Here is a 14616-nt window from a genome sequence, read left to right as displayed (position 1 = left end):
GCTTGTAATGTGATGTAATGTCAAACCTCCTATTCGTTAGGATATTTAGGTTGTTGGTGAGCATTTTGAATGACTAAATCCTGCATAACAACTAGATGATCGTCACCAGGGTCCAAAATAGAAAACATAAAACACATTGGCAATTTTTGCAGCTAGGAAATGTTGGACGGCTGAGAAAAGTCAATCTAGATTGTAGATTTATTGTGATTTGGACCATTGCTATAACCTTCATTTATCATTTTTAGGAGCAATTTACAAGAAATGGCAAAAGGTATGTGGACACCTGACCATCACACCCATGTGTGGTTCTTCCCCAAACTGTTGTCATGTACTGTAGCTGGAAGCACATACACTGTAGCTGTATAGAACGTCTCTGTATGCTGTAGCATCAAACTTCCCCTTTCCTGGAACGAAGAGGCTCAAACAGTCTTCCAGCATGACAATACCTCTGTGGACAAAGCACCTGAGCTCCATGAAGACACGGTGTGGAGGTGAAGGTTGGACTGGAAGATCTTGAGTGTCCTGCACTGAGCCCTGACTCTGACTCAACACCACTGAACACCTTTGGGATGAACTGGAACTGGAGCCTCGTCAACACATCAAGCTGATCTCAATAATGTTCTTGTAGGTAAATGAATTTAACCCAAATTCTCACAGATATGCTTAAACATCTGGTGGAAAACCTTCCTAGGATATCTAAAAGGAGGAAAAAACCTAGAATGAGATGTACAAGACGGATAAATGGGTGATACAGTATGTGGATATATATCAGGTGGTCAGGTGTCCATGTACCTTTGGCCATATACAGTAGTGTATATTAGGAGATAATTAATTAGACAAGAGGGAGGCACGGTGGCTTAGTGGTTAGAACGTTTGCCTCACACCTCCAGGGTTGGGGGTTCGATTCCCGCCTCCACCTTGTGTGTGTGGAGTTTGCATGTTCTCCCCGTGCCTCGGGGGTTTCCTCCGGGTACTCGGTTTCCTCCCCTGGTCCAAATACATGCATGGTAGGTTGATTGGCATCTCTGGAAAATTGTCCTTAGTGTGTGATTGCGTGAGTGAATGAGAGTGTGTGTGTGTTCCTGCGATGGGTTGGCACTCCGTCCAGGGTGTATCCTGCCTTGATGCCCGATGACGCCTGAGATAGGCACAGGCTCCCGTGACCTGAGGTAGTTCAGATAAGCGGTAGAAAATGAGTGAGAGAGAGAGTGAGAGTAATTAGACAAGATTTCATTCATTTCCCTGAGTATGCATTCCTCTAATTTTCAGGACAGTAAAAGAGCGTTTATATTTAACAGTTATTACACACAGTGCTAATGTGACAGTCAGCTAGAGTTATTTTTAAGGAATCTATCCAACAAAGCGCTGCAGTGACAGACAAACAGAAAACAAAAGGTTATTGCAGGACACAACAGGAGTTTGCGTTTAATCGAGGGCTCTACTTTTGACTTCTAGGTGGTTTGAAACTTCAAGCCCTAAACGGCTGAGTAAGGTTGAAGTCGGATCCCTGAGAGCCGCCAAGCACCATTGATCCTAAATGAAAGCAGCCACCCCGAAACGAGGCCCTAAATCATGGCTGTCTGTCAGTGATACACACACACACACACACACACACACACACACACACACACACACACACACACTGTCCAACAGTGCCTTGATTCTGTCAGCAGATTAAATGAAAAGTAAATGCAAATCTCTCCCAGTGGCTTTGTGTCTGATTGTATTCACTTTGTTGCACTTGTACTGTAGGAATTAATTTTTTTTTTTAATGTTTATGTTTATGAAATGATCTTCTGTGATCCTGTTATGATGGGATTACCTGCTCAGAATAGGGAACCAGAGGGGATTTTTTTTATATAAAAATGATCTTATATAACTCTTATTTAATATTTTATTAATTTTTAACCCACCACCAAACCCCACAAAGTAATCTGAAGAACAGGAACAGGACAAAACAATGGTTTTAAATTACAATTCTTTTACCCTATGTCTTACAAGTGTGGCACCACCAAGTGTAGTCTGAACTTGTAGGTCCTCCTGGTGTAGTAGCCAGTTCTGGTCCCCCATGTCAACCAAGTGTAGGACCGAGTTTTTACATCCCACATGTCCTCGAGGTGTGATCTCATGTTCTGGTCCTCCGTGTAATCTAGATGGGATACCATGTTTTGCTACACTGTGCTCCATCTTACTATGGTCTGATGTGGTAGCTCAGTGGTTAAGGTGTTGGGCTACTGATCGGAAGGTCATGGGTTCGAACCCCAGGTCCACCAAACTGCCACTGCTGGGCCCCTGAGCAAGGCCCTTAACCCTCAGTTGCTCAGGTGTAAGTCACTCTGGATAACGGTGTCTGCTAAATGCCGTAAAATGTAAATGATTCTTAGTTCTGGTTGCTCACATCCTCCAAATATGGGATCCAGTTCTTGTCACAAATATCCTCCAAACCTGGTTCCAGTAATTGTGCATCACATTATGCATACAATGGAAAATAGTAAAGAAAAAATAAAATATACCTTTATTCGTCCCACAATGGAGAAATTTCTCTGTTACAGCAGCAAAAATATATAAAAGAATAAAGAATAAAGACACAATATAATATACAGTATAAACAAAAACAAAAATGTATAAAAAGAGTAGTGGTTACACTAAAGGCATATTGCACATTGGTAATATTGCACATTTTTCAAAACATTCCTGTTATTGCACGTTTAAAATACTTTGTTATTGTTTATTACTGCAGTGAAACAGTAATAACAGTGTGTAATTATGGTGACTGGTTCACTGGCAGCAGCTTTGGTTGTGAAGTCTAATAGCAGTCTAATGATACTATTTATTTATTTATTTATTTATTTGAGTTTAAAATCATAGTTCATTCATTTTCAATTGTATTTTTTTGTTAAGAATCATTCATTTATTTTCATGCTCAGGTGTATAAAACTGAAATAAAAAAATGTAAGTCACTCTGGATAAGAGTGTCTGCTAAATGCTGTAAATGTAAATTTAAATGTAAATATAAATGCAGTGTGTATAAATGCAGTGTGTATGTACAGTCCAGTGTGTATAAATGCAGTGTGTATGTATAGTCCAGTGTGTATAAATGCAGTGTGTATGTATAGTCCAGTGTGTATAAATGCAGTGTGTGTGTATAGTCCAGTGTGTATAAATGCAGTGTGTGTGTATAGTCCAGTGTGTATAAATGCAGTGTGTATGTATAGTCCAGTGTGTATAAATGCAGTGTGTATGTATAGTCCAGTGTGTATAAATGCAGTGTGTGTGTATAGTCCAGTGTGTATAAATGCAGTGTGTGTGTATAGTCCAGTGTGTATAAATGCAGTGTGTGTGTATAGTCCAGTGTGTATAAATGCAGTGTGTATGTATAGTCCAGTGTGTATAAATGCAGTGTGTATGTATAGTCCAGTGTGTATAAATGCAGTGTGTGTGTATAGTCCAGTGTGTATAAATGCAGTGTGTATGTATAGTCCAGTGTGTATAAATGCAGTGTGTGTGTATAGTCCAGTGTGTATAAATGCAGTGTGTGTGTATAGTCCAGTGTGTATAAATGCAGTGTGTATGTATAGTCCAGTGTGTATAAATGCAGTGTGTATGTATAGTCCAGTATGTGTAAATGCAGTGTGTATGTATAGTCCAGTATGTGTAAATGTAGTGTGTATAAATGCAATGTGTATGTATAGTCCAGTATGTATAAATGCAGTGTGTGTGTATAGTCCAGTATGTATAAATGCAGTGTGTATGTATAGTCCAGTGTGTATAAATGCAGTGTGTATGTATATTCCAGTATGTATAAATGCAGTGTGTGTGTATAGTCCAGTATGTATAAATGCAGTGTGTATGTATAGTCCAGTGTGTATAAATGCAGTGTGTTTGTATAGTCCAGTGTGTATAAATGCAGTGTGTATGTATAGTCCAGTATGTATAAATGCAGTGTGTATGTATAGTCCAGTATGTATAAATGCAGTGTGTGTGTATAGTCCAGTATGTATAAATGCAGTGTGTATGTATAGTCCAGTATGTATAAATGCAGTGTGTGTGTATAGTCCAGTATGTATACATGCAGTGTGTATGTATAGTCCAGTATGTATAAATGCAGTGTGTATGTATAGTCCAGTATGTATAAATGCAGTGTGTATGTATAGTCCAGTATGTATAAATGCAGTGTGTGTGTATAGTCCAGTATGTATAAATGCAGTGTGTATGTATAGTCCAGTATGTATAAATGCAGTGTGTATGTATAGTCCAATATGTATAAATGCAGTGTGTATGTATAGTCCAGTATGTATAAATGCAGTGTGTATGTATAGACCAGTATGTATAAATGCAGTGTGTATAAATGCAGTGTGTATGTATAGTCCAGTATGTATACATGCAGTGTGTGTATAGTCCAGTGTGTATAAATGCAGTGTGTGTATATAGTCCAGTATGTATACATGCAGTGTGTGTATATTCCAGTATGTATAAATGCAGTGTGTGTGTGTATAGTCCAGTATGTATAAATGCAGTGTGTATGTATAGTCCAGTGTGTATAAATGCAGTGTGTTTGTATAGTCCAGTGTGTATAAATGCAGTGTGTGTGTATAGTCCAGTATGTATAAATGCAGTGTGTATGTATAGTCCAGTATGTATAAATGCAGTGTGTATGTATAGTCCAGTATGTATAAATGCAGTGTGTATAAATGCAGTGTGTATGTATAGTCCAGTATGTATAAATGCAGTGTGTATGTATAGTCCAGTATGTATAAATGCAGTGTGTATGTATAGTCCAGTATGTATAAATGCAGTGTGTATGTATAGTCCAGTATGTATAAATGCAGTGTGTATAAATGCAGTGTGTATGTATAGTCCAGTATGTATACATGCAGTGTGTATGTATAGTCCAGTGTGGAAGTTAAAATGCAGTGTGTGGCATACCATATTGTGAAAGTATGCTGTAGGGTGTATTATTTATGACTGTTACACAAACATGCACAAAGGACACGATAGACAGTCACCAACAGTGTTGTATAAAGTATTAGAAAGCAATACTTGAGAAAAAGACTTTGGTAGAAGTGAAAGTTACCTTTTAGAATATTACCCAAGTAAAAGTCTTAAAGTATCTGATATTTAATGTACTTAAGTATCAAAAGTCATTTTCTGATATTTAATGTACTTAAGTATTTGAAGTAAAAGTAAAAAGTAAAGTTTCAGTGATTTTCAGTAGACATAAGAGACACTTCATACGGTCGGAAGAATCTTTCATTCCTATGTACAGAAACATTTCTTGCCAATACGGCCACGGGTGTATAACGTTATCTACTTCACCCTGTTCACCGAGTTCACCACTATCGTCGGGGTGGTCGTCTACGACAGGGGTGGCCAACCCGCAGCTCTTTGCCCGGTTTCATGCGGCTCTTACTTTCGTATCGAAGTTTGTATTTGTGTCTTTTTAACATGCGTGTTCGCTTCGCTTGAGTTCAATACGGTAATTTTGTCAAACGCGCATGTGAGTGGGATGAAAATACCTCAAAGTTTCCCAGTAGGACAAGATCATTTGAGTAAACAATTTGTGTCAAGTTCGCTCTCAAAATGGCAGGGAAAAAAAGGTGATGATCATGTGTGCCCATGTGTATGATGTGGCTCTTTGCGGTAACACGGTAAAAAATGTGGCTCTTGGTAACTTACCGATCATTGGACAAGACACCTGTCACTCAAGATATACAGGTATGGAATCTTATGTGTAATGTGTAAAGTTCTCCGTTTAAATAAAGTTCTCCGTTCAAGAAAATAACAGAATTAATCCACAGTAATCCATTCCATCAATCCATTCCAACTTTTCCCTGTGGCAGACTGTTGAACTTCATGTATACTTTGAGTGACAGGTTCCAACCGCTTCCGGGTTGTCTGAAATGTCGTTGTGTTTTCTGATTTGTTAATTTGTTTTCTGATTTGTTAATGTGTTTTCTGATTTGTTAATGTGTTTCATGCACCGGTTTAGACAACCCGGAAGCGGTAGGTATAGTTTGTGAATGGAAACTTACCGATCATTGGACAAGACACCTGTCATTAAAGATATAAAGGTGAATGAAAGGTGTCTCGTCCGATGATGGTAAGTTTCCATTCACAAATTATACCAACCTCTTCCGGGTTGTCTGACTTATTAATGTGTTTTCGGTTTTCTGACCGGTTGGAGACCCCTGGTCTACGATAACAGGAGGTCCTCCAGTAGGGGCTTCCATGGCGGTTTCAGTTGTGCTTCCGTCTCCTTTAGCAACATTACGCTGAAATAGAGCGTGCGGAGCTGCGTAATGCAATCTAGGAGCAGTGATTCACCAAACCTCCCTTATTGCAGTCACACACATTTCTTCTGATTTTATTTTGTAGTAACGAGTAACGAAGACACTTAGTGGAAATATAACGGAGTAAAAGTAGACATTTTATTAAAAGTGAAAGTTGACATAAATTTAAATAGCAAAGTAAAGTACAGATACGTGAAATTTCTACTTAAGCACGGTAATGAAGTATTTGTACTCCGTTACATTACAACACTGGTCACCAAAAGCTGCTGCAAGGATTTTGAAGGAGGTTTGTAGCTCATCAGAAGTCCTACAATGAGATAAAGATGAATTGAATTTTTTTTGTTCCTGTCACACTGCTTTGTGACAATGTCCATTAAAAGTGCTGTACAAATATAATGAAATATAATTGAATACATTTTGGGTTTATGTTCTTATCTTCGATGTCGGGAGTCTGAGTCAGTTTGGCAATTCTTCTGCTCATGACTAAACTCACCAGTTAATTAATAGATGTATTAAACCAATTAAGTCTACAAACTGCATACATCTTATGTGGGACCTTGTAGGAAGACTCTGATTATAAAATCATTTTTCAAACCATCACTGACATAAAAACTCTTTTTTTTTTTTAATCTCAGAAACAGCAGAACTTCCTCCTGACCTTGGCCTCCCATCAGCGCGCCTGCCATCCGGTCCAATCTTCTCACAATTCAGCACGGCATGGCTGAAATATGATCAATCGAGGAAAAAAAGAAAAAGAAAAAAAAAGGTGCTGCCTGACAGAGTGTACTCTCAGAGCTTCCTCTTGAGCTATGAGTAAAATGTCATGGACTTGATGTGTTTGAAAAGGTGAACGTCAGAAAGGTCTGAATGTTCACTGAGGTGTAAAAGAGATTGGCACTGAATGGCAGATTTGAATTCGCAGGTTATGAACAGACATTAATGGAAATAAGAGAGATTGTTTTTGTCTGTGGGATTTGCTTTGCTTATAATTTTCCTTGAACACTGGTGATTATATTCTAAAGAAAAACCTTTTAGATGTTCATTGTGTACTCAGCGATACCAATGCTTCATGGGAATTAAATCATGGGGATTCTGAACCTCTATTAAACTGAAAAAAATAAAATAAAAAAATAAAATGACTGTATGTATTTGGATATGTCTACTGGATGTATCTGCTTCATTCTAAAAAAAATGCTAGCAACATGCTGAATAAAACCACTCACTCACTCACTCACTCACTCACTCACTCACTCACTCACTCACTCACTACCGCTTATCCGAACTACCTCGGGTCATGGGCAGCCTGTGCCTATCTCAGGCGTCATCGGGCATCAAGGCAGGATACACCCTGGACGGAGTGCCAACCCATCGCAGGGCACACACACACACACACACTCATTCACTCACGCAATCACACACTTCGGACAATTTTCCAGAGATGCCAATCAACCTACCATGCATGTCTTTGGACCGGGGGAGGAAACCGGAGTACCCGGAGAACATGCCCGGAGGCACGGGGAGAACATGCAAACTCCACACACACAAGGTGGAGGCGGGAATCGAACCCCCAACCCTGGAGGTGTGAGGCGAACGTGCTAACCACTATGCCACAGTGCCCCCCTGAATAAAACCAACAAGGCCCAATTAGCAAGTCTGCTATCTGAGCCTTAGCAGAACATCATTCTGTTCTCTCTTTTTTTGGTGTACATACATACCGTATACTTCAGGATAAAATTCTGGTCCTGTTCCCTGTTTTCAGCTGCTGCCAAAGGCATGGATGAGTCATGGCTGAGTTTTTTCTTTTTTTTTACAAAACACCTCCACAGAGTGTCCGTATAGGAGCACCGGGATCACTGTGGCATTAAATTACTCCAGTCGACAACCACAGCATTAGTTATTAAAATGCTCTTAGTACAAAACAGTCCTTAAAGCAAACATTTCATCAGCTCAGGGTAGCTGTGAGATGACTGTGGTATCGGTACTCCTGGCAATCGTTCACTATTCAAACCAAAACAGAAGAAGGAGATAAAGAAGAGTGTAACTGCTCTGCAGGAGAGGATAAATCAGACTCGGATGGCAAACCCAGACACAGAGCTTGTGGAAAATCACTGTTGCTTAGGTGTGCGTTTGTAATTTAACACCTGCGGTTCGGAAAGTTAAACGTTATTATCTGCTTTATGGCACAATATTCATTAAAAATTAACGGCAGAAAATGGCTGCGTAAAAACTTTCAGCTGTGTTTTTATACCTCCCTGCTGTTGTATGTTCGACTCTGATTGGTCGTTTTCTCTAACGGCAGCTCTGATAGTAGAGCATCTCCAGAGCACAGGTTTATATTCAGTCACTCGCCGTAACACTCAGGGATTTGTCGAGGAGGCTGAAACAAGTGCAGATGAAATTTAGTTTTGAATAAAACATGGACAAGGAGATGATGTTTAGAAACCTGAACATGACTAGGAGCTCACAGAAGACATACAAACACAGACAACCAAATGTTCCATCCAAGACGTGACTTAAATACAAGTGTTTATGAATTAATTGTGAATTAAGTATGAATCAGATCAAACAATCACGTGACGCGATCCCGTGGTGATGGGAATTGTTGTTCTGTGCCCAAGTCAGCGTAACCCTAACTATTCAATTCATTCACTCACTCATTTTCTACCACTTATCCGAACTACCTCGGGTCACGGGGAGCCTGTGCCTATTTCAGGCGTCATCGGGCATCAAGGCAGGATACACCCTGGACGGAGTGCCAACCCATCGCAGGGCACACACACACACACACTCATTCACTCATGCAATCACACACTACGGACTTTGGATTTTCCAGAGATGCCAATCAACCTACCATGCATGTCTTTGGACCGGGGGAGGAAACCGGAGTACCCGGAGGAAACCCCCGAGGCACGGGGAGAACATGCAAACTCCACACACACAAGGCAGAGGTGGGAATCGAACCCCCAACCCTGGAGGTGTGAGGCGAACATGCTAACCACTAAGCCACCGTGCTCCCACCATTCAATTCAATTCAATTCAATTCAATTTTATTTATAAAGCACATTTAAAATCTGCCTGAGCTGGCCAAAGTGCTGTATATAGAAAGAACATAAACATAAAAAACAACACGTACAAACTACCAACAATTAAAAGCACAGGAAAAGAGGTGTGTTTTTAACATGGATTTAAATTCAGCAAACATAGAAGCAGTTCTGACTGGTGGTGGCAACTTAATCCACAGCTTAGGGCCTGCTACTGCGAAAGCTCGGTCTCCCCTGTACTCCCCTTGTACCCCTGTACAGTACAAACGAAAGATGGACAATAGGAGCTTTCAAGACAGGAGGGAGGCAGATTATCTGTTCACGAATATAAAGGACAGACCTGTTTGTCTTGTGTGCTAACGGAGCTAACGTGTCTGTAACCAAAGAATATAACATAAGAAGACACTAGTCAAAAAGTTGGATTTTCATCAAATGAAATGATTATTTTTGGTTGTTTTGTTGTTGGTTTTGAAAAAGATCGACTTCAAAAAGGAACTTAAAATGATCTGGTGAGAGGCGTCATTTATTTTATTTATTTATTTAAATAAGAAATGAACACCACTGATGTGTCTTTTATTTCAAATTTAATTTCTTATGTGTTTGTAATATCAAGCTCTGGTTGTTCCAAATCCTGTGTTCAAGCAAAACTAGAGTTTGTTTCTGTATGAAAAAGGTTGAACATTACACATCAGTTGCAGTTCATTTTTCAATAAATATTCAGTTTGGCCCGTGACTTTATCTCAGTTTTATTTTTTGGCTCACTGTGAATTTGAGTTTGACTCCCCTGGGTTAGAGGGTGAAAAGTGTAACGTTTACACACACACACACACACACACACACACACACACACACACACACACACACACACAAACAAACACACACATCTCAGGCTAAATATTGCTTTAAATGGCTCATATGATGTATTTTTTGGTGAAATGTAGACAACAACAACAGCTAAAAACCTACCCATGAGTAAACACGCCTTTCCCTTTCACTGTCTTTTTAGAGCCTCCTCTCTGTCGTGACTAACACTTGACAAGCCCACAGCTCACAGATTCGTTCAGGACTGTGAGAAAATCTGCTGGGGTTTTTTTGTGCTTTGTTTTTTGCTTTTATTGTTTTTTAGCCACCTGCTTAATTAAAGCATCACGGTAATTTGTGAATTGTTGTTAATAATAATAATAATAATAATAATAATAATATTATTATTATTATTATTATTATTATTATTATTATTATTATTAATTGATTAATATACAATGCTAATATATAATAAAATATAAGTAAATATTAATTCAAGACAAGACGACAACAAAAGACAACAGAGGATTCCGCGCTGCTCAAGGCAACGTGGCTCAACTAAATACTAATCACAACAATTAGACACATGAGGAACAGGTGTGCAGAGGCAGCGAGGAAGAGACAAGGGCGGGGCAGACACGTGACACAAAACATAAACAAAGGCACGTGGCCAAAGTCCGGGCTGGATCCTGACAGTACCCCCCCTCGAGGCGCGGCTCCCGACGTGCAATCCGTCTTGACAGTTCCAACGGGGTCCAGGAGGGGGAGCAAGGCACACGGCAAGGCAGGTGGGGGGAGCAAGGCACATGGCAAGGCAGGTGGGGGGAGCAAGGCACATGGCAAGGCAGGTGGGGGGAGCAAGGCACATGGCAAGGCAGGTGGGGGGAGCAAGGCACATGGCGGCGCAGCCAGAGGGGCCGAGCGACATCCACAGCCAAGCAGGAGGGCCGAGCACAACCCCCGACGCACCCAAGTCTCGGAAAAGGGGAGGGAGGGCGAGGGGAAAAAATCCTCCTCCACAGAACATAAATAAACAAAAAAAAATCCATGGGGGCAAAACACGGGCCTGCAACACACCCCGCAAACAGAAAGTGGGGCGGCGTCCTCCACGGAAACCGAATGTGAAGCGACGCCACCCACCGGACAGATGCGGGGCGATGTCACAGGACACCGAAAAAACAAAACAAAACTCGGGCTGGTGACACGGTCCGCAAGCAGAAAGTGAGGCGGCGCCCCCCACGGAAAACCGGAAGCGGAGCGGCATCCCTCACCGGAAAAATGCGAACCGATGTCACCAAAACCCGCAAAGTCCAGGGCAAAAAAAATCCAACAAGAAAAAAAAATGCTCCCAAAATAGGGCTGCATCTATCCTGCTGGGTCCTGATCTAGCGGAATCCTTCTGTCACGGGCGGGGAAATAAAAACGACCCAAATGCAGGATAGCATTAAAAAAAAAAAAAAAAAAAACAGGATTTATTAACAAAAACAAAACACAGAACAGGAACACGGTCTCAAGACAAGACGACAACAAAAGACAACAGAGGATTCCGCGCTGCTCAAGGCAACATGGCTCAACTAAATACTAATCACAACAATTAGTATCACAACACAAAAAGGGCGGGGCAGACATGTGACACAAAACAAAAACAACTGCACATGGCCAAAGTCCGGGCTGAGTCCTGACACACACTCAGCACTGATTAGTTTGCATACTCGAGTTCATCTGATCTCCTGCATGATCCCCTCTGTTTATCTTCCAGGCAGTCCATTAAAGATCTTTAAACGGTTTCAATTGGACGTGCCCATCCGAACACTCTTGTTTTTCATTTGCTGACGGCGTTTGTTTGTGTTCCTGCTGCTTCTGCTGATCTAACCGGATTGTTTTGTGAATAAATTTGAGCTCCTGTGTGGAATTAGGTTTGATTAATGTTATGAGGAAGCCTAGGTCTTAAGCTTATTGAAACTCAACAGGATTTCTTAGTACTCAGATGATGGGCTTGTGTCTGAACTAATATTCTGGGCTCTCAGACTTTTAAAACCGAATCATTTTCGTCTGCATGTGATGTTTTAGACAGAATGATCTGAAGGCCGTTTCTGGAGATGTAACAGCTGAAGCGTGTCAATATGAGCTGAAAGAGAGCATTGGGGCGGAGCTGTAATCAACATGGATAGCAGTCGAAACTGTACAAGACGAAAGTAGATTAGATCTGATTGCTCTAGGTTGTATTCAGAGCTGATTTATGCATGCAAAGGAAAGATTTAATGCAGAAATTATGCACGTCAGACAGAATAATTACAGTGACGTGAGCTGTATTCAGACTATATTCAGACAGTGAAAATAAATGATTCGTATGACAGAAACACATGTGAAAATATATGAATCATACGTAAAAATCACATGACAACAAATGAATTGTGTGTCAGAATCATTTGAAAATAAGTGAATTATATTTCAGAATTATTTACAAATAAATGAATCATGTGCCAGAATCATGTGAAAATAAATAAATCATGTGCAGATTTGCACATGAAAATAAATGAATGAATGAACGTCAGAATCATGTGGGGGGAAAAAATCATATCTCAGAGCCAAAATAAATGAATCACGGGTCAGAATCACATGTAAAAGTAAATGAATCATGTGCCAGAATCATGTGGAAAAAAATTAATCAGAATCATTTGTCAGAATCACCCATGATAATAAATGAATTGTGTCAGAATCACATGTGAAAATAAATGAATCACGTGTCAGAATCACACATGAAAATAAATGAATCGTGTCAGTATTGTAAAAAAATAAATGAATCGTGTGAGGATCATGTGACAAGAAATGAATGATATGTCAGATCCACAAGTGAATATTCATTTATTTATGTCAGAATTACAAGTAAAAATAAATAAATAGGTGTAAAGAATCAAGTGTGAACGAATGAATGAATGAATGAATGAATGAATGAATGAATCCACGTACAGTAAAAAGAATGAATAAAGTGTTATTATTCACATGTGAAGGTCATGTCTGTTGTGTTTCTGGTGTAATGTTTTAGGCTTAATACACCTTTTATTCAAGTTAACGATAAAGATGATTTGTTCTGACACTAAAGCTGGTGACTGTGTTATTCTCTCAGCCTCCATATTGCTGCTGTCAACAAAGCTAAATCCTCATCTCACAAAGCTAACGTGGGGCAAGTAACGACGACAGACACATAAAAACAGATGAACTACGTCAAGATGGAGCTGCAGCAGTTCATAAAAGTTTGCATAAAAATGTGGCCCTTCTGTGTCTCACAGCCTAATTGGGCAAGGGGGGGCTGTGGGGGTGTGTGTGTGGGGGGGGGGGGGGGGGGGGCCGAGGAAGAGGAAGGAACGATGGAGAAAAATGGAGGCAGAACAGCAATGCAACCATTCTTCATCGTATTGATTTAGTGCTCTGTGTAATCATTTTCTTCTTGCAGACGATAAATAAGCGTGACAGCGCCGCTGTGTTTCGAGAACGAAGCGATGTCCCATCAGAACACTGTGCATGTGCACTGGTGCAGCTCCTGATGGCTGCCACTTCCCACCATTGGGTTTGTTTCCCCAGACAGTGTTTAACATCAATGAGGTGTAACCACAAAGCAGTTAAACCCAGCATGTGATGCAGAAGTGTTTTTCTGTTCAACTGAAAGAGCTGAAGAGTTTAAAAAAATGAGTCTTCAAGTTCAGCTAAACAGAAAGGATACAGAGCCAGAATAATGCACATATGAATTGTGTGTAGAAAAAAAATTAGATTTATGAAATATAAATGAAACGTGTAAGTATCACCTGTGAATGTAACTGAATTGTATATAAGAATCACATGTTAATGTAACAATCATGTGCCACAATCACCTGTAAATGTAATTGAATTGTGTGTATGAATCACCTGTGAATGTAATTGAATTGTATGTAACAATCACATGTGAATGCAATTGAATCATGTGCCACAATCACCTGTGAATGTAACTGATTCGTGTATAAGAATCACCTGTGAAAGTAATTGACTCTTATATAAGAATCACCTGTGAAAGTAATTGAGTAGTGTGTAAGAATCGCCTGTGGATGTAATTGATTCATGTGCCACAATCACCTGCAAATGTAATTGAATCATGTGTAAAGTGCACCTGTGAATGTAACTAAATTGTATGTAAGAATCACCTGTGAACGTAATTGAATTGTGTGTAAGAATCACCTGTGAATGTAATTGAATCATACGCCACAATCACCTGTGAATGTAATTGAATCGTGTGTAAGAATCACCTGTGAATGTAATTGAATCATACGCCACAATCACCTGTGAATGTAATTGAATCGTGTGTATGAATCACCAGTGAATGTAATTGATTCATGTGCCACAATTACCTGCAAATGTAATTGAATCGTGTGTAAGAATCACCTGTGAATGTAACTGAATTGTATGTAAGAATCACTTGTGAATGTAATTGAATCATACGCCACAATCACCTG

This window comes from Tachysurus vachellii, chromosome 14 (genome assembly GCF_030014155.1).
Source record: "Tachysurus vachellii isolate PV-2020 chromosome 14, HZAU_Pvac_v1, whole genome shotgun sequence".
Lineage (NCBI taxonomy): Eukaryota > Metazoa > Chordata > Actinopteri > Siluriformes > Bagridae > Tachysurus > Tachysurus vachellii.
The sequence above is the reverse complement of the archived record's forward strand: the minus strand, read 5'-3'. Positions refer to the sequence as shown.